Source organism: Poecilia formosa, unplaced genomic scaffold (assembly GCF_000485575.1).
Source record: "Poecilia formosa unplaced genomic scaffold, Poecilia_formosa-5.1.2 Scaffold1, whole genome shotgun sequence".
NCBI classification, from domain to species: Eukaryota; Metazoa; Chordata; class Actinopteri; order Cyprinodontiformes; family Poeciliidae; genus Poecilia; species Poecilia formosa.
Window position 1 is genome coordinate 1,929,570 of NW_006799940.1, and position 15,511 is coordinate 1,945,080.

Below are 15,511 nucleotides of genomic sequence, written 5' to 3' on the forward strand. Positions count from 1 at the left end.
TGGAAACCAGATGTTTTGAACTGCATTGCTAAACTTGCATGTCATTCCCTGAAAAGATGCTTACAGCCAACTACAAGGTATCTTTTAAATATAAAGACTGACGTATAAAAATTACAGACTATTTTCTGCACCTACTGCAAATTTGTTTGTGTTCTCTATTGAAAGCTAGGCTATCCGCGTCTTTCTTAACCGATTATTTAGTCGAAAAATGCATTAAATGTTTAGAAAATTCAAAAGATTTCAGTTTTTTTTGTCCTACTCAGACTGCATCTTGGGATCATTTTAAGTTTAACTACCTTGAATTGTATCTGTGTTTCTAAATTCCATCTCACTTTGACAATATTTTACTAAAAATTAGGGTTTAAAAAGTCTCAGAAATATTATTTCAGATTTTTCTGTCATGCCTTAATTTAACCACTAGGTGACAGATTCATCCCATTGCCTCCTTCTCTTCTTTGTCAGAGGCTGTTTTCAATGTAATCTGAAAGCATGACATAACCTGAATTTTAACAGACATATAAGAGTTTACGCAGCAGAATTAGCTAGTCTATGTGTTACCGTCATTGTTCATTGTTCTCTAAAAATTACTGATGAAGTGCAAGGAAACACGCAGAGGATATTCTTATTTAATAAAATGATGTAATATTATTTCTTATTGTGTAGTGGCAGGATTTTCTTAAGTATCTCAGCAGGGTAAAAAAAAGAAGAAGCTGCAATGCATTTGTTCATCACCTCGTTTGAGCTGTTAACGATGTGAACTCATTAAGGTTTTTCGGGATCATTCCACCACAATAATGAATATTCAAAGGGGGCTGTTGTCTGGTGGAAAGATGTGACAGCTGAGTATCTCTCGCAAAGTGACACACAGACACACGTACAAAATGACAAGTCGGCGCGCACGCGCTGACACGTCGCACCCACGCGCACGCATCCTGCTCGACCCGTACATGCGTGCAGACGGGGAGCTCATTGTTGTCGTTTCGAGCAATTATAATCACCAGCCACGTCGTTTTCTGCAACACCATCCCAACCACATTCCTTCAGGTCTTGCAGCTGTCTGACATTCAACCATATGGTGTGTCTCTGCGTGTGTGTGTGTGGGTGTGTGTGTGTGTGTGTGTCTGTGAGAGAGAGAGATGGAGAGAGCATATGTGAGAGGAAATGGGGGAATGTTTTAGAGTGACATAACTGAATCTATGTGGGGAGGAGTGGGATGGAAGACAAAAAATCTCCCAAATATTCCCACAGATATCCACATTTCCATGATGTTTTTCACAGTCATGCTGAAGTAGAATAATTATGTTGATATTTTAACGTTACTTGATTCTTTAATGGAGTAATCCCTGATGTGTGACAGGTCTAAAATGATGAATATCTTTTGTAATCTGAGATAATTTGAATGCCATTTATCGCACCGTTTATCATTTATTGTGAATTTTGATTTATGGTTGTCACAATAAAATTCACTTAATTTTAAAAGGCACCTGACTAAAATGCCCTATTTCTTCAATAAATATTGGTACGTTTGAAAATATGACTATATGAGTCTCTATTTGAAGTTTAGTGATACAAATCACATTTCTTCTTCCTGAAGAAGCCTGTTTCAAACAGGAATGACTCTATGCATGCTGTCATGCAGTTATCTAAAAGCAAAACCGTAGTTTTAATTGTTATTGCAATAGTCCCACAAAATATTGTGACATGTCGCCCACCTATTTCTGATTAAAATTCACAAATTAGAAATGCACAATAACTTTAACTGATAATAACCGATAGCCGAGAACATATACCTGGAAATAAGAAAAGCAAAAATGTAAGGCCGTAACATCAATACTCTTAAAAAAGACCAAAAACAGTTGACTCTTAAAAAGAAGATTTAATATTATTTAACAAAGAAAAACTATTCTTAAGCCAACATTTGCTAAAATATATAATCAGAAATCATATGTGAAATGAACATCTATTTATATTAGGTTCTGCTTCCAGATATTTCCAGTCAGAAAGTCGTTTTCTCCAATTATACTGATGCCACTTGAATTAAGCTCACACTCTTAGAAATGGCTGTAAATTTACGGTGGAATTCCAGCAGTAACATACTGTTATTGTCAATTTGATGTCCTCTTCTATTGTCACAATCAAGACTGACAACTGGCAGTAAACTACCGCAAAATAATTGTTCAATACAGTTTTTTTCCTAGGCAAGACATTTTACTTGTATTTGCATCTTAGAGAACCAGGATTTAAAGACAATATTAAATGGAGAGACAAAAATACTTTCCATAATTAATCTTTTAGGGAATGAATCGAAATCTACAGAGCATAATCAAAAGTGTTAGATTACCAGTGCTGGTGTTTTATGTTAAAAATACAATGTTAATTAAACACTTGTTTAGTCAAATTCAAAGAGTGCAGGTCTCATGGATGAGTGGGAATGCTTTAATAATAATAATTAAAAAAACAACGTCCACACCACCAAACAAGCTATTATTGTTATTCGTCATGATATCGGTCAGATAAGAATGATTATAAGATAACAATATTATTGTGCATCCCTATAAATTAGAAAATACTGCTTTATAACTTTAGAAAGTATAATAGTGTTCTGAATAAGACTTTTTAATTTACTGTCCTTCATGGCATCATTTCAGCATATTTATGAGATGCTGTTCCTGTAAATACAACAAATCCAATAAAGTGTCAGTCATAACAAAGACATGAAGCACATCAGGCAAATTCCATGGAGCCCCGCACATTTAGAGATACATTCAGCACATTAACGCTCGCAGTCATGGGATGATGACTTCATGAAAAAGGCCAACAGAGACCCTTTCAACACACCCACTCCTAATCCAGAAATACCTGCTCAGCAGCTTTAATTAACTCACCGAGCATCACGCCAGACCAGAACAGGACCCCCCCTCCTAAACACTCAACCTTCCCCATCGTCATCAATTTCTTCATTCCTAACAGAGCTGCAGCTTTATGGACGCAGCGAGGAGAAAATAGACTCTAAATCACACATTCAGATGGAGTGGTGTAGGCGGATGCTGTTTTGTGCAGCCAGATCTTACACTGAATCAATTTGTCCTCCATTTTCTGATGCCACCTGTACTTGCCTGGTGCTTTTCAAAGTGATTCGTGTTGTTGAAAAGCGACTGCATTTGGCCGTCCTTACAGTATGAGAAAAGGCTGAGCAAGTGTCACAATTGGTGAGTAGGTTAAAGGACTCAAACGCAGATACGAGGTCAACACAGCGATGAATGCAAAGGAGAAGAATTGTTAAGGAACCAAAATCAAAAACGACTCAGAGACGGTGGAAATGTCAAAGATAGTGATCTTGAAATACTCATGGCAGCATAAGGCAGAAGATAAACAAAAATTCACACACAGCGAGAAGCTGGCGAAGAATCTTCAGCACTGTTTTAAATGCAGCACTGCATTTAAGCTGCATGAACCTAATCCATCCATCCATCCCTCTCTCATTAGATTTTACAAAGAAATGGAACGACACAATGCAATTTAGTGGAAAACCTTTTGCATGAATCATTAAAAATAAGATAAAAACAGTTCAGTGCTCCAAATGTCTATCTTTTGTTTCCCAAGCTCTAAAACGTTACGTAATGATGTGTTAAGGGCATATAAATCTGAGTCTGAATGTACAAACTCGGTAGGATTCAGCTTGGCAGTTTGTGTTATTTTCCTACCTTTAACAGTTAATAGGATCAGAGTTAAAGAAACGAGCTTCCTCTTTTGGCTACATGGAAATTCAGTTCAGATTAGATGTCTCTCATTAAAATTATTCAAAGCAGTTTAACACGTTAGATAAGCAGGAACAAATCACACTTGCTACTCCCCATCAGTGCTATGTTTATATTATTAAATATGCACTTTTTGCATGTGTGGATTGATTTTCAGAATAATTGCTACTCAGGTGTGTGAGACCCAAACTGAGCCTGTTAGGTTTAACCTCTCTTAGTTTTTACTGCTGTATATGAATACAGAAGCTCAAAAATACTGAATTTCTTACTTTAACAGTCTTTGTATATTTAATTCTGTCAGTTTTGATGAAGGGTGCTATATGTTCCTTTTGCAATGTGGTTAAAATAAACATTAACCTTAACTTTATAAGCAACAAAAGCAACGTAAGCACAGTAAAATTATGAATTAGTTGAGATGTGTTAATCTAGGACCTGTTAAAGAGTAGACAATACTTGTGTTGTGGAAACAGCAATCTGCTCTAATTATTAATAGAAAAAAAATCCCGTAAAACATACACTTACAAAAGGAAACTGGGAATCTGCATGAAAATGCAACTGAAGAACATCAACTGATCATATTAGATAAGCTCCACAAGATCTGAAAAGCAACCAGCATGACTCAAACGTACATTTTTCAGCCTGCATAACTATTTTTAATCAGCGTCAGTGAAGACACAAAGCTTGTAGGAAATGCACAGATGAAGCGCCGCATCAGCAACTTGTCATAGATCAAGCTTTAATCCTCATTTCTTCTCTTTAATCCTGTTAGAAGCACAGACAAAAGGGAGTGTTCCCGCATTTTACTTCTGAATACGTGATGGCATTTCTTTTTTCCCCACAAACAATCTCAAGTGCTCCCATCATAAACACCAGAGCTGACCCATGCAGCATGAGCTGAGCAAACTGAAGACAGGTGGATCCATGGAGCACATTAGCGGTGCTCCATGGAAATTGGAGATGAATGGTACATTTTCCCTTGTTAATATCTATTTTTTCCAACCTCAACCCCCAAATCCTATCAGAGCACATCCATATCCTGGCCAACCACCAGCCTGCTTCTGCCCACATTGCCCCCATGCGAAGCTGGAAATCAAAAATGTCTCCTCAGGACAATCAGTGTTATTTCTGGTGAGGAAATGTTCTGTTTGTGTGTGCTGTGCATGCACACACAGCGGGGGTGGCTAGAGTGATTGAGAGGCTCCAGAAGAGGACTGTGTGTACTTATACATGTATAGGCGTGTGTGTGTGTGTGTGTGTGTGTGTGTGAGTCCCCTTATGTGCGTGCTTGAAAAGGGTCCAACTCCAAGGCACTTGTTCTTCTGCAGGGTTTTGTGATGTCATCCTCCCACCTATGCTCTGTGTTTTCACACCGACGTGAGTCAACCTGCTCCAGCGCTCTTTGTGAGCCGATGTATATGTGCAAACAGCACCAACCAGGAGGTATTTGGAACTTCAGACAATACCTTTGCTTTTCCAAACATATGTTAAAAGAGATTTCTGCTAGTTTGTGCATTGTACAAAGTAAAGGTGGGCTTGCAAGGATCACAGTGCTGCACGGATGTTTGACAAAGAGCCTGGACGGTAATCCCCAGTCTCTTTGTAGCATGCAGACAACAAGACGTGGATATGAAAATGTCTTCTTCAGAGGCAACGCATTTTTCAGAGTGACAAACGTACTGTCACATGCATAAAAATGACAAAAATTACCATAGAAAGTGACTTTTGAAGGTTGCTGTAGCCACAAAAACAAGCTAACAGGAAAACTTTAGAGAAAAACAAAGAGGATTAGAGCTTACATTGCATTCAACTAATCATTTAGGAAATGAGGAAAAACTATGAAGTATAATTTTATTATTATTATTATTATTATTATTATTATTATTATTATTATTATTAAGACACTAAAAATAAAATAAATGTAGAGAAATGGTTTCTATATAATAGTTTATGTTGGATAGAATTATAGACATCTAAACACCTTTTGAGAATTTAATTTTAGATCTCCAGATGAGTTTATGGTGATGGAAAATGTTATTACAGTATGATTTTTTAAAAATTGGAAGGTCATGTTGTATTCTTATTTTAATGCTGATGAACTTTCACCATATCTTCCTGTCAAAGCTACATCGTCAAGGTTAGCTGTGCCGGAGATGTTTTCTGCAGCTGCAAGGGAGCCAGATTGTCTCTCATGTGTTTATAATTCTCTGTCCTTGGTATAAAAATGATGTGTTGACTGTCTGGCAGAGCTTTTACTCTGACCTGATGTGTTCCAATAGAAATGGGTCAACTTTAGTTCAAGAAGTGTGCACTGTGCACCATATAAAATGTGTACTGTGCATAGGAAAAATATCTGAAATGTTCTCCTTTAAGAAGTATTTATTTTTGAATATCTTGTTTAATGAGTCTCCCTATCTATTTAATGTTAAAAGAGCTTGCCATATAACTAACACACAAACAAGAAAGCGTCTTAAATCAGTAACTTGAATTATGGCTAGGGCTGAAGAGATTCCTCGAATTATTCAAGTACTTCGATTATTATAATTCCTCGAGGAAAATTAACCTGCCTTGAAGCTTCATAAAATTATGTTTTATTTTTTCAGCCCACTGTGTTCCGGTCGGATCATTATTTGTGTCGGGCAGCGCGATCACTTCCGCCTATAAGTTGTTGCTAAGTGCAAGCAGCATAACGGCAAACTGTTCGGGTTTTTGACATTTTTTTTGTGGACTAATAAGCATTTAAAGTTGGCTGACACTATGCTCTGAGTACAACAGCTTTTTTTTCTTTTACTCCTTACCAGCGAACGGTGGTGGGGACACTATCGAAGAGAGAGATAAAGAGAGAGACTACTCGATTATTCGTAAAAATAATCGATCTAGTACTTGATTACCAAAACATTCCTTTACAACAGCTCTAATTATGACTTTGTTTCCTTTTTTGTGCGTTTGTGAACTTTTTCTGTTTAGGTCCCCCTGCTGGCCTGGAGCTGAAGAGTCAAACGATTCAAAGTCCTCTAAAGCTTGAAAAATTAGTGAAGTTGTAAAGAGTTGTAAAACCATCTATAAATGTTTGTTCTCTTACTTTACGTACTGTTGAACAATACAACATGAACTGAAGAAACATCCTTCACTCATCCAACATGTCATTAGTTTACTCCCACAATGACAATTGCAACAAAGCACTAATTGCTCACACACTCCAATCGAGGCGCAGTGGTCTCCACTTTTGAAAAAACAAGCATGTCAAATTTTGTCTATTTCCATAGCACACTGTCTGCATTACGCCCCTTTGAAATGAGCACAAAAGAACCAGTGTGTGTGCGCACACAACTTGTCGCCTTTCGTCGTGTCAATCTCCATTAGTGCAGGAGCGCCATTTGAGTGCAATTTTGTGAATAGGGCTCATTCTTTTCAGTCATCTACTTCCAGGGGTAACAGAAGCAGGAATTTCACCCCTCTCCCTTTCTGGGTTACCACAGCTATGTGTAGGTGTGTCTAACTTTACCAGCTGACATCTTATTATAACTCTGACATTGCATTGTCAAGCTGCCGCACATTATCACAATTAGATATGGACAGCCTGTGCTGGAAGCATTTAGCATAAAAAAAAGTACTAAGCTGCAAAATATAAGAAAATATCCTAACCACTGTTCCTCAGAAGATCCTATGCTATCAAAGCACAAAAAATAAAATAAAACATAGCAGCAAAAAGGAAAGCAAAAACTCAAATACAGCATCTGAAAGGAAAACACAGAATCAGGCATCAAAATAGAAACATACCAGACACCATTGTGCATGCATGTTGTTCATAATGCACACCACTGATTAAAACAAAGGCATATTTTGCATATCCTAAAGTCTCTTAATCACATTCTCACAAAACAGACAAATAAGCAAAACAGATTTCCTTTAAGCAGATGCCTTCTACATGCACTCACTCATTAAAACCATGAGTGCAGAGGATTACCGCATCAACGTTGTTACTGAGGTTTACGTAGTATCAGTTCATTATAAATGGTGCTCCTGAATTTTTTAAAAATACATTTCTGTCCGCATAACAATATTTTCATTTTGAGCAAAGTGAGAGAGCTTCATTATGAGACTGCAAAGAAAGATGAAATGCTGCATGATGAGCTTTGGCTTTGCAGTTCATATTGGTTTTTGGAAAACATAATTAAAAGCATGAAGACCTTTCTTTTTAGTCTAATAAATCACAATCCCCATTCCTTCTGCTGAAGACAAGTACATGCTACCAATGAAAGCACATTTAATTAGATGAGTGTTACATGGTATTAGCATGGAATTGGGACATTCCAGAGTTTTGGCAAGAACTTCGCCCCAGTTCTCGTTGTCAGACTAAATGCCAGTCATTCTATGTTTATGCAGAACCACAGACAACGTCTTTGCACAAATGAAGTGATGGAGCTTTTCTTCATTATGGTTGATTTTTCGTAAATGTCAACAACAGTGTATTGGCTGAGCTTTCTTCATTTTCATTGGTTAACACACACATATTGGCATTTTGGGATGAATAGTAAAGGATAAACAGAGATGGAGATCTGTTTTGAAATGTCCTCAGCACTATAAAACCACTTTGAAATGAGTTGAAGCTCGTAAATTTCATTTTATGCCTCCCAAACAAAGTTTCTAAAGTTTCATTTATGCTTGTGAAATATCAAATATCTTTCCAGTTTACAGGCATAAGGAAGAGTGAAATGTTTCTTTCAGTAGTTGCTGGTAATATGTCTCTGTAATTCTTTAATCTAAACTGAATTACATTATGTGGCTAACCCAATTAGACTCCTAAAGCTAATCCTCAGTGGGTGGGGGGAATCTCCAGAGAACAATACAAACCACCCACACAAATATCTGCCACATGACAGACTGGGGTAACGTCAGGACTCATATAGCTACAGGTCTGGTTTTAATGACAGTAATCTTTTTTTTTTTTGTTTTTTGCTTATGTTTATTAGATTGTTATGCAATCCTGGATGACATTTCAGAATAATGGATGGTCTTTGTTGGCAAGTGGAAATCAGAGATTGGTGGTGTGATTGAAGAAAATGTGAAGTATTGTCACTGGAAGCAAAATATTATTCTCTGAAAAAGAAATACCAGCCTGAATCCGAAGAATTCAAGAATCCAGAACTATTCAGCAGCAGCAATGTATGAGAGAGAACGAGAGATGAATTCCCACGAGTCTCATAATATTCGCCCACTCTTCACGTGGGTACCTGCTGAGCAGCTTTAATTATCCCAATGTTCTTTCTCTTATCTAATTAAAAATGTATGATTCCATAATTAATGCATGTGAGGAAAGCAAGCAGGTAGGACTTGAAAAGGGCATGTGTGGTGTAAAGACCTAGTCAATCCCTCTGCATGCATTTATAATGTGTTGTTATTTAGTGCAAAATGATAGTATACAAAATAACATGCAGTGTCTTGCAAATGTATTCATAAACCTTAAACATTTTTAAATTAACCAGATAATTTAATGTAAGTAGCTGAGTTTTTACATGACACCACATTATACAAAGTAGGACAGGAAAAGACGCATGGTTTCCAAATTAGGTAACAAATAAAAATCTGAAAAGTTTGGAATGCATTTGAATTTTAAACCCATTTTATTCTAACACCCCCAAATGAAGACCAGCGAGTCCAAATTATTTTAGAAGTCATTGGTTTAGTAAATAATGTGCAACTGTGTGCAATTTAGTCTCAGAAAAAAACATCTGTTTTGTGAAGACATCAAAACACGTTACTGATTTTACTATTCATTTTGTACTGAAAGAAAGCCATAAGAAGTTCAGCTTAAATGTTGTCATAAGTGATGTAAGGGGATACTGCAAACATGTGGGCGAAGATACTATGATCAAATTAAAGCTAATTTCTATGGTAAAACATGGTAGAGGCAGCATTTTACTATTGGGATGGTTTTCTTTAGAAGGGATCTTAAAGGATTTTGGCAAATATTCAGATAAAACCTTATAGAGACTTAAAAATATCTATTTATAGACACACATAATCTAACCCGAGAAAGGTTAAAAAACACATCAGTGACTGGATGTGCATTGCTGATGGAGTCATACCCAAAAAGCCACAAGCCCTTCCATATGAAACTGCACGAAAACGAAGTTCTACATAATATATAATATTAACTGACAGGACTGAATAAATCTTAATAATCCTAGCTGACTGTAAACAGAAAGTGTTTACTCTGATTTAATGTTGGACAGTGAGAAACTGTACAGAGTGCATGAAAGCATCTGATATTAACTGTATCTTTATGTGCAAGGAACATTTAGTGCAAACAGATATCTTCTTATTTCAATTAATTTTACATACTCTTTAAATCCCAAATAAAATAAAAACCTTGAGTGCCTTTTTTCAGTGCCCTGTTTTATCCATGAGATGATATATGTGTGAGCATGCTCATATTCTACTCTGCATTCATTCTGTTGTTCATAACAAAGGGCTTAATTTTTCCTCGCTTAGAGTATTCTAGTTGAGAAACAAATAATTTAGTCAGGGATGGCATTGAAAAAGTGATTCAACTGCATTGTTAAACAATAGTGATCGCAATGGTGAAAAAAAGGCATCTTTTTCCTTTCACTGTCATCATATGCAGAGAATAACCATATATATGTTTTCAGGGTTTCTGGATGATGAATGTGTTGACGTATTTTTAATTTTTTTCTCAGATGTCTAATCACTAAGTAGCTGATTTCATAAGAAAAATCAGACACATATGGTTAAGGTTGTTACCAAAATAGAAAACTAGATGTATTTTTTTCTAGGCCAAACTTATTTGCAGGAGAATAAGCCATATACAAATGTAATGATCAGATCCATTCTTTGTTTTTCTATTTTTGTGAGTAAAAATAGCATCATTGCAGCCACACAATACCTAGATATTGAACAGTGGGCAACTGTAGGAGTTTATGATGACTAACATACAGTTTATATGACGTATTTTGTTGATGAGGAGGTGAAACATGGCTTGCACAATGTAAAAAAACCCCAACAACATAAAAATTTTAATAGGTCACAGATATTGTCCAACATCTGCTTTTAAGGAAGAAAAAATTGAGAAATACACTTTAGAGATCATATCATTTATTTATTTACTCAATTGAGACATATCCGATTTTAAATAAGTTTTACTTTAATTGCTGAGTACATTTAATGATACAAGATAATTACGAGAAGACCTGAAAAATATTATCCATATTGGGTAAGCTATGGATAAGATTCACAATTCACAATGAATTACTTTTCAGCACAGTTCAACCAAAGATAAAGCAAACAAACAAACAAACAAATAAACAAAAAAAAAACATATTCCACCCATTCAGAAATAGTAATTAATTTGTAAGTCATATTTTAGGATTGTGGAAGGAAGCCAGAGTACCTGGAGAGAACCAATGCAAGCAAAGGGAGAGCATAAAAAATGAATGCAGAGATTTTTATATTTAAGCCCAAAACCTTCCATTTATGAAAGCTTTGCAACCTAATGTGTAACATAATAGTCCAATTCCACAAAAACGATCTTAAAACATTATGTTCATTTGCATTTACTATTGTATTTGCCATTTAAGTAAAACAAATACAAAAAATACATAGTTTTTATTTCTGTATTTAACAAGTTTTTGCCCTCTCTCTCTCTCTCTCTCTGTACACAGGGCGTTGCTGATCAGCCCTCAAACTAACCACAGAAACCGCTGAGAGCTGCATCCGAATCTGTTGCTACAGCAACGGTCTCCCTCTAGCCCATCTTTTACCCAGCGGTTTGCCCATTCGTCCTTTACCGTCCATTCACAGTCATATCGCGAGAGCACACAATGCCTTCAATGAGAAACACGGAGCCGTTGACGCGTATCGCGAGATTACGTCAGGGGGGGAGAGGCGGTGACCTCATCGTCGTGGCGAGGCGGAGCGAACCGCTGTAACTTTGGATGAACTTCTGATTTGAACAAACCGAGGCGGTTGGGGAAGCGCACGGAGCGGCAGATAAAGAGGTGCAGAATTCCCTCAGGATTTCTGCTCTTCTGTTAAACATATCAGACATTACAGACGCGGTTTATTTATTCCCGTTATTGACCAGCGAGAGCGGCGTTTCCCACCCCCCTCCCCTTCTTCCCAAGGAGGCAGACAAGGTGGAAATGAATAAAGGTAAGTGTATGCTCACGGCTCTGTTGGGTCTTCACGTTGACACACAAACGCCACAGGAAACCTTATGTTGTCAGCGTTTCTTGTATTTAGAACCGACTCATGCAGCAATTTAAGGTGGCAGCTGGAGGATAAAACTAAACAGAAAAGTTGAGCTAACGGTCAGGTAACTCCGCGTGTCTGTGGTCGTGCATGTTAGCTAAGGTCTAAAGCAATTAGCTTAATTTCTCTGATTTATTGCGCCCTTTATGCGGTGAGAAGCTTTCGGTCCCTTTCCAGGTCCATCATCCTAACGCACAGCACTTCTGAAAATGAAGGCGATTCACCCTAGCTCCCAAAGGAGACAGGAAATGGTGCAAAACTGATAGAGATAATGGTAATTGTTTGTTTAAGTCATTCCGTGACTGCAGCGCAATTTGCGACGGCAAATCGCAACCGCTGCCGTGGGTTTCCTGTCTGGTCTCCATGTCGCTGATTGTCTCTTTCATTTGGGACTTTGAGCAAAGCTTATGCAAATGTGCGCACCAAGCCTCTCAGGTTATCATAAGGGGACATTGCTGGAGTCTTGTAAGGTGCTAAACTGCGTTGCAATTTGACAGGGACGCAAACGTGAGCTCTTGCGAGATAAATTCCTGGAAAGTGTGATTAGTCGTGCTTAATCTGTGACGAATTTGCATGGCAATTGCAGCAACTTGTTTCATTCAGTGTTGGTCACTGTCAAGACCTATATCATTAATCAAAATGGCGGTCTGTTTAGACAGATTTGAAAAGTGCTATGGTAAATGCCACAATAGAGGGTTGAGTAGAAGCTTTCACGATGCAGTTATTTGACAGAAATTAACTGTGTTCGTCAAACAGTAATTTACAAATGTTCTGGATTTGCAGAAGTTTGCTTCTTCTCTGCTTTGATGGCATCCTGCCAGGAATGTTCATTGTAAATGGACCCCCCACAGATGCTCTTTCTTTTGTTATTATTGCCCTGTCCACCTGTGGAGTCTTCCCTCAGGCTACCAGCTCCGGCCCTTCAGGGGGCCAGCATGCACAGCAGCGGCATTCTGCTTCCTTCTTTTGACAACTTCTAAATGAGCATGTCAAAAAAGATGACATCTCTGTTCTGTGGGCAATCGGAAAGGGTATAATTTTCAACTTAAAGCACAGCTGCAGCATTGCCAACGCTTTCTTTCTTTTTTTTTTCGTCCTGGAATGCATTTTGTTTGTGGTATTGCAGAATTTTCTACATGAAATCGAGAAATTTTTACACATTAGATGTTAAAGATTTGATGCCATCAGCTCTGCCTGGCGAGAGTCGGTGAATACCTAGGCTGAGCCGATCTGCGGGCTGTGTCGCATTTACAATATTAAGTAGGCTGCTGAAATTGCTTGTGTAGGTGGAGGCGCGCATGTTCTGTCACACATGGAGCTGGCGAATAAAGGAGGAGGTGGGAAAACGGAAAACAGAGAAGTATCAGGGCTTTTGATGGACAGTTAAAAGATTATTTAAAGGCCTGGTGATGGAGAATATCTGAATTATCTGCTAATGTTCCTTGATTAGGCTGTTGGAGATGGCTGAAACCTTCCTCTAAAAGGGTTTGAGCGCTCTTTATTTTAAGCACAGGAGAGGATCTCATTTTAATCTCTCAGGACCTTGGTTATTTCTCAAAAGCCAAATCTTTGAGTTTAGTTTCAGATGCCGTATGTTTAGTTTCAGATGCCGTATGCTTCTGATTTCGTGCTGGAGAGGACGAGGTATTTGGCTGTGCATGTGGAGAATCTTACAAATGTTTCTTCAGGAAAAAAAGAAAAAAGAAAAAGAGGACCTTTCAGTAAGCCAAGTCTGCAGCTGAAGCTTTTATTACACACATGCAATGCATCACTAACAGTGGCTGGTAATGGGGTTTCACCTGTTTATGACCTCCCACGCGGTTACTGTTTTAGTTCTGTTGCTCTTTCCTCCATCTCTACCACCTACGGTCCCTCCCTCCCTTTTTCTATCTCTGCCAATGTCTTTTTCTCAAGTCTCGCTTTCTTCCTCTTAGGGAAGGCATGCCAGGACTCTGACATTCTCATCATTTCTACCCACAACTTTCACCTTGTTTCACCCCCTTTTTCTCTCCGTTTCATAAACTTTCTCATCAGTCATTTTGGCCGGACTGCACTCATCTTTTGGGTGTATATTGTTTGTACACTTTTGAACTTCCCGCTTGTTCTCTTTATTCTGAATTTTGATCATCGGAACTGGTAGACAGATTTCTACTTGTCACATATGACATCTGTCCCAGAAGTTTGGAGAAAACATAGAAGAAGAGGGTTTGTTTGGTGATGGCCTGGTCAGGGTTTTCTTGGCTAGTACCAGTTTCTTCCTACTAGTTATAGATTTTCTTTTCTTCCAAGTAATAATACATGTAAAAGAAGAAAGAAAATGTTGTAGTTCTTGATTGAAAAATTCATATTTATTCTTTGGTCAAATTAGTTTCACTTTAAAATGTACTTACTGTTGAGTGATTGATTTATAGACTGGTGGGAGGATTTTGAATGCATTTTAACAAAGAAAATCATTTGACCTGTTGAATTCTGATCTATTAAGACTCATCTGATTCCAATATCTGGTTATCTATATAAACATCTTTATTCTGATTGATGGATGGTAGGAGTGGTAGCTAAAGAGAGGAATTTGTTTTCAAATATGAAATTATTGGTTAATTTTCATGAAATCAACCACAAAATTTCAGGTAATTTCATATAAACTCCGACATAAGGATAAAAGGAAGAGGGTAGAAACCTTTAAAGCTGATATATTAACTGGACCTACAATGCATAAATAAATAAATAGTTTTTTTTAGCCCATTTATCACAGTAAAACGACTAACCGGTTCATATTACTCGCTCGAACAAACCGCTTTGGTCAGATTGCAAATTCTAACATAAATATTAAATGTTTCAAAACGTAAACAAAGGAGTTTATATAAAGACATGGATGTAGCTTTGCTCAGATTGCTTTGTCTGTGTGATCTTTTGAAGTGGAAGCCCTGCTCTTCGTTTTCTCGCAGCAAACAACCCTTGCAGTGTTTTCTCTGATATGTGAAATTGCATATCTCTTTGATCCATAGCGTTGTGGAAAGGATGGCACTGAAGCCCTGTTGAGGCTTTGACAACGGCTTTCATTGCTGCTGGAAATAGAGAAACTGGGCACAAGCGGTAAGCACTTACTTGAACCCAATTCAAGTAAGAAGCGAACCCATAAAAGCGTAATTTACCTGATGTTGGACCTCTTTACCATTCCCATTTTTTTGTACGTCCAGTTAAATAATTCCTTAATTACAATTGAAAGTGGATTATAGTGGATAGAAGTGATGGATTATCAAACAATTGCCGGTTTCAGTTGTGATAGATGAGGAAAAACTCTTAAGAACATCATGAAACAATGAAAGCACAGGCTAATCCAGGCAGAAGCAAACAGAGGGAACATATTGTGCAGATGGAGATGCCTGAGGCAACAAGAGTAGGACATATTTACAGCAAAACAGCACTTTAATGTTTAGTTATTACAAATGAGCCTTTGAGATATGTCAGGGTTTCCCTCTGTGTTT

The 15,511-nt window shown here is 37.6% G+C and overlaps 1 protein-coding gene across 3 annotated transcripts in view; it reads left to right on the plus strand.

The window, feature by feature from the left end:
• The first annotated feature begins 11,675 nt into the window (after window positions 1-11,675).
• sipa1l1 (signal-induced proliferation-associated 1 like 1) overlaps window positions 11,676-15,511 on the plus strand; it is a 71,336-nt gene continuing 67,500 nt past the window's right edge. For 2 of the 3 annotated variants that reach the window (XM_007542517.2, XM_016668127.1), the window contains exon 1: window positions 11,677-11,927. The gene's annotated coding sequence lies outside the window, so the exon portion shown is untranslated. Of the gene's footprint in view, window positions 11,928-15,511 lie in introns of all 3 variants that reach the window. The other variant, XM_007542621.2, reaches the window with a different exon arrangement.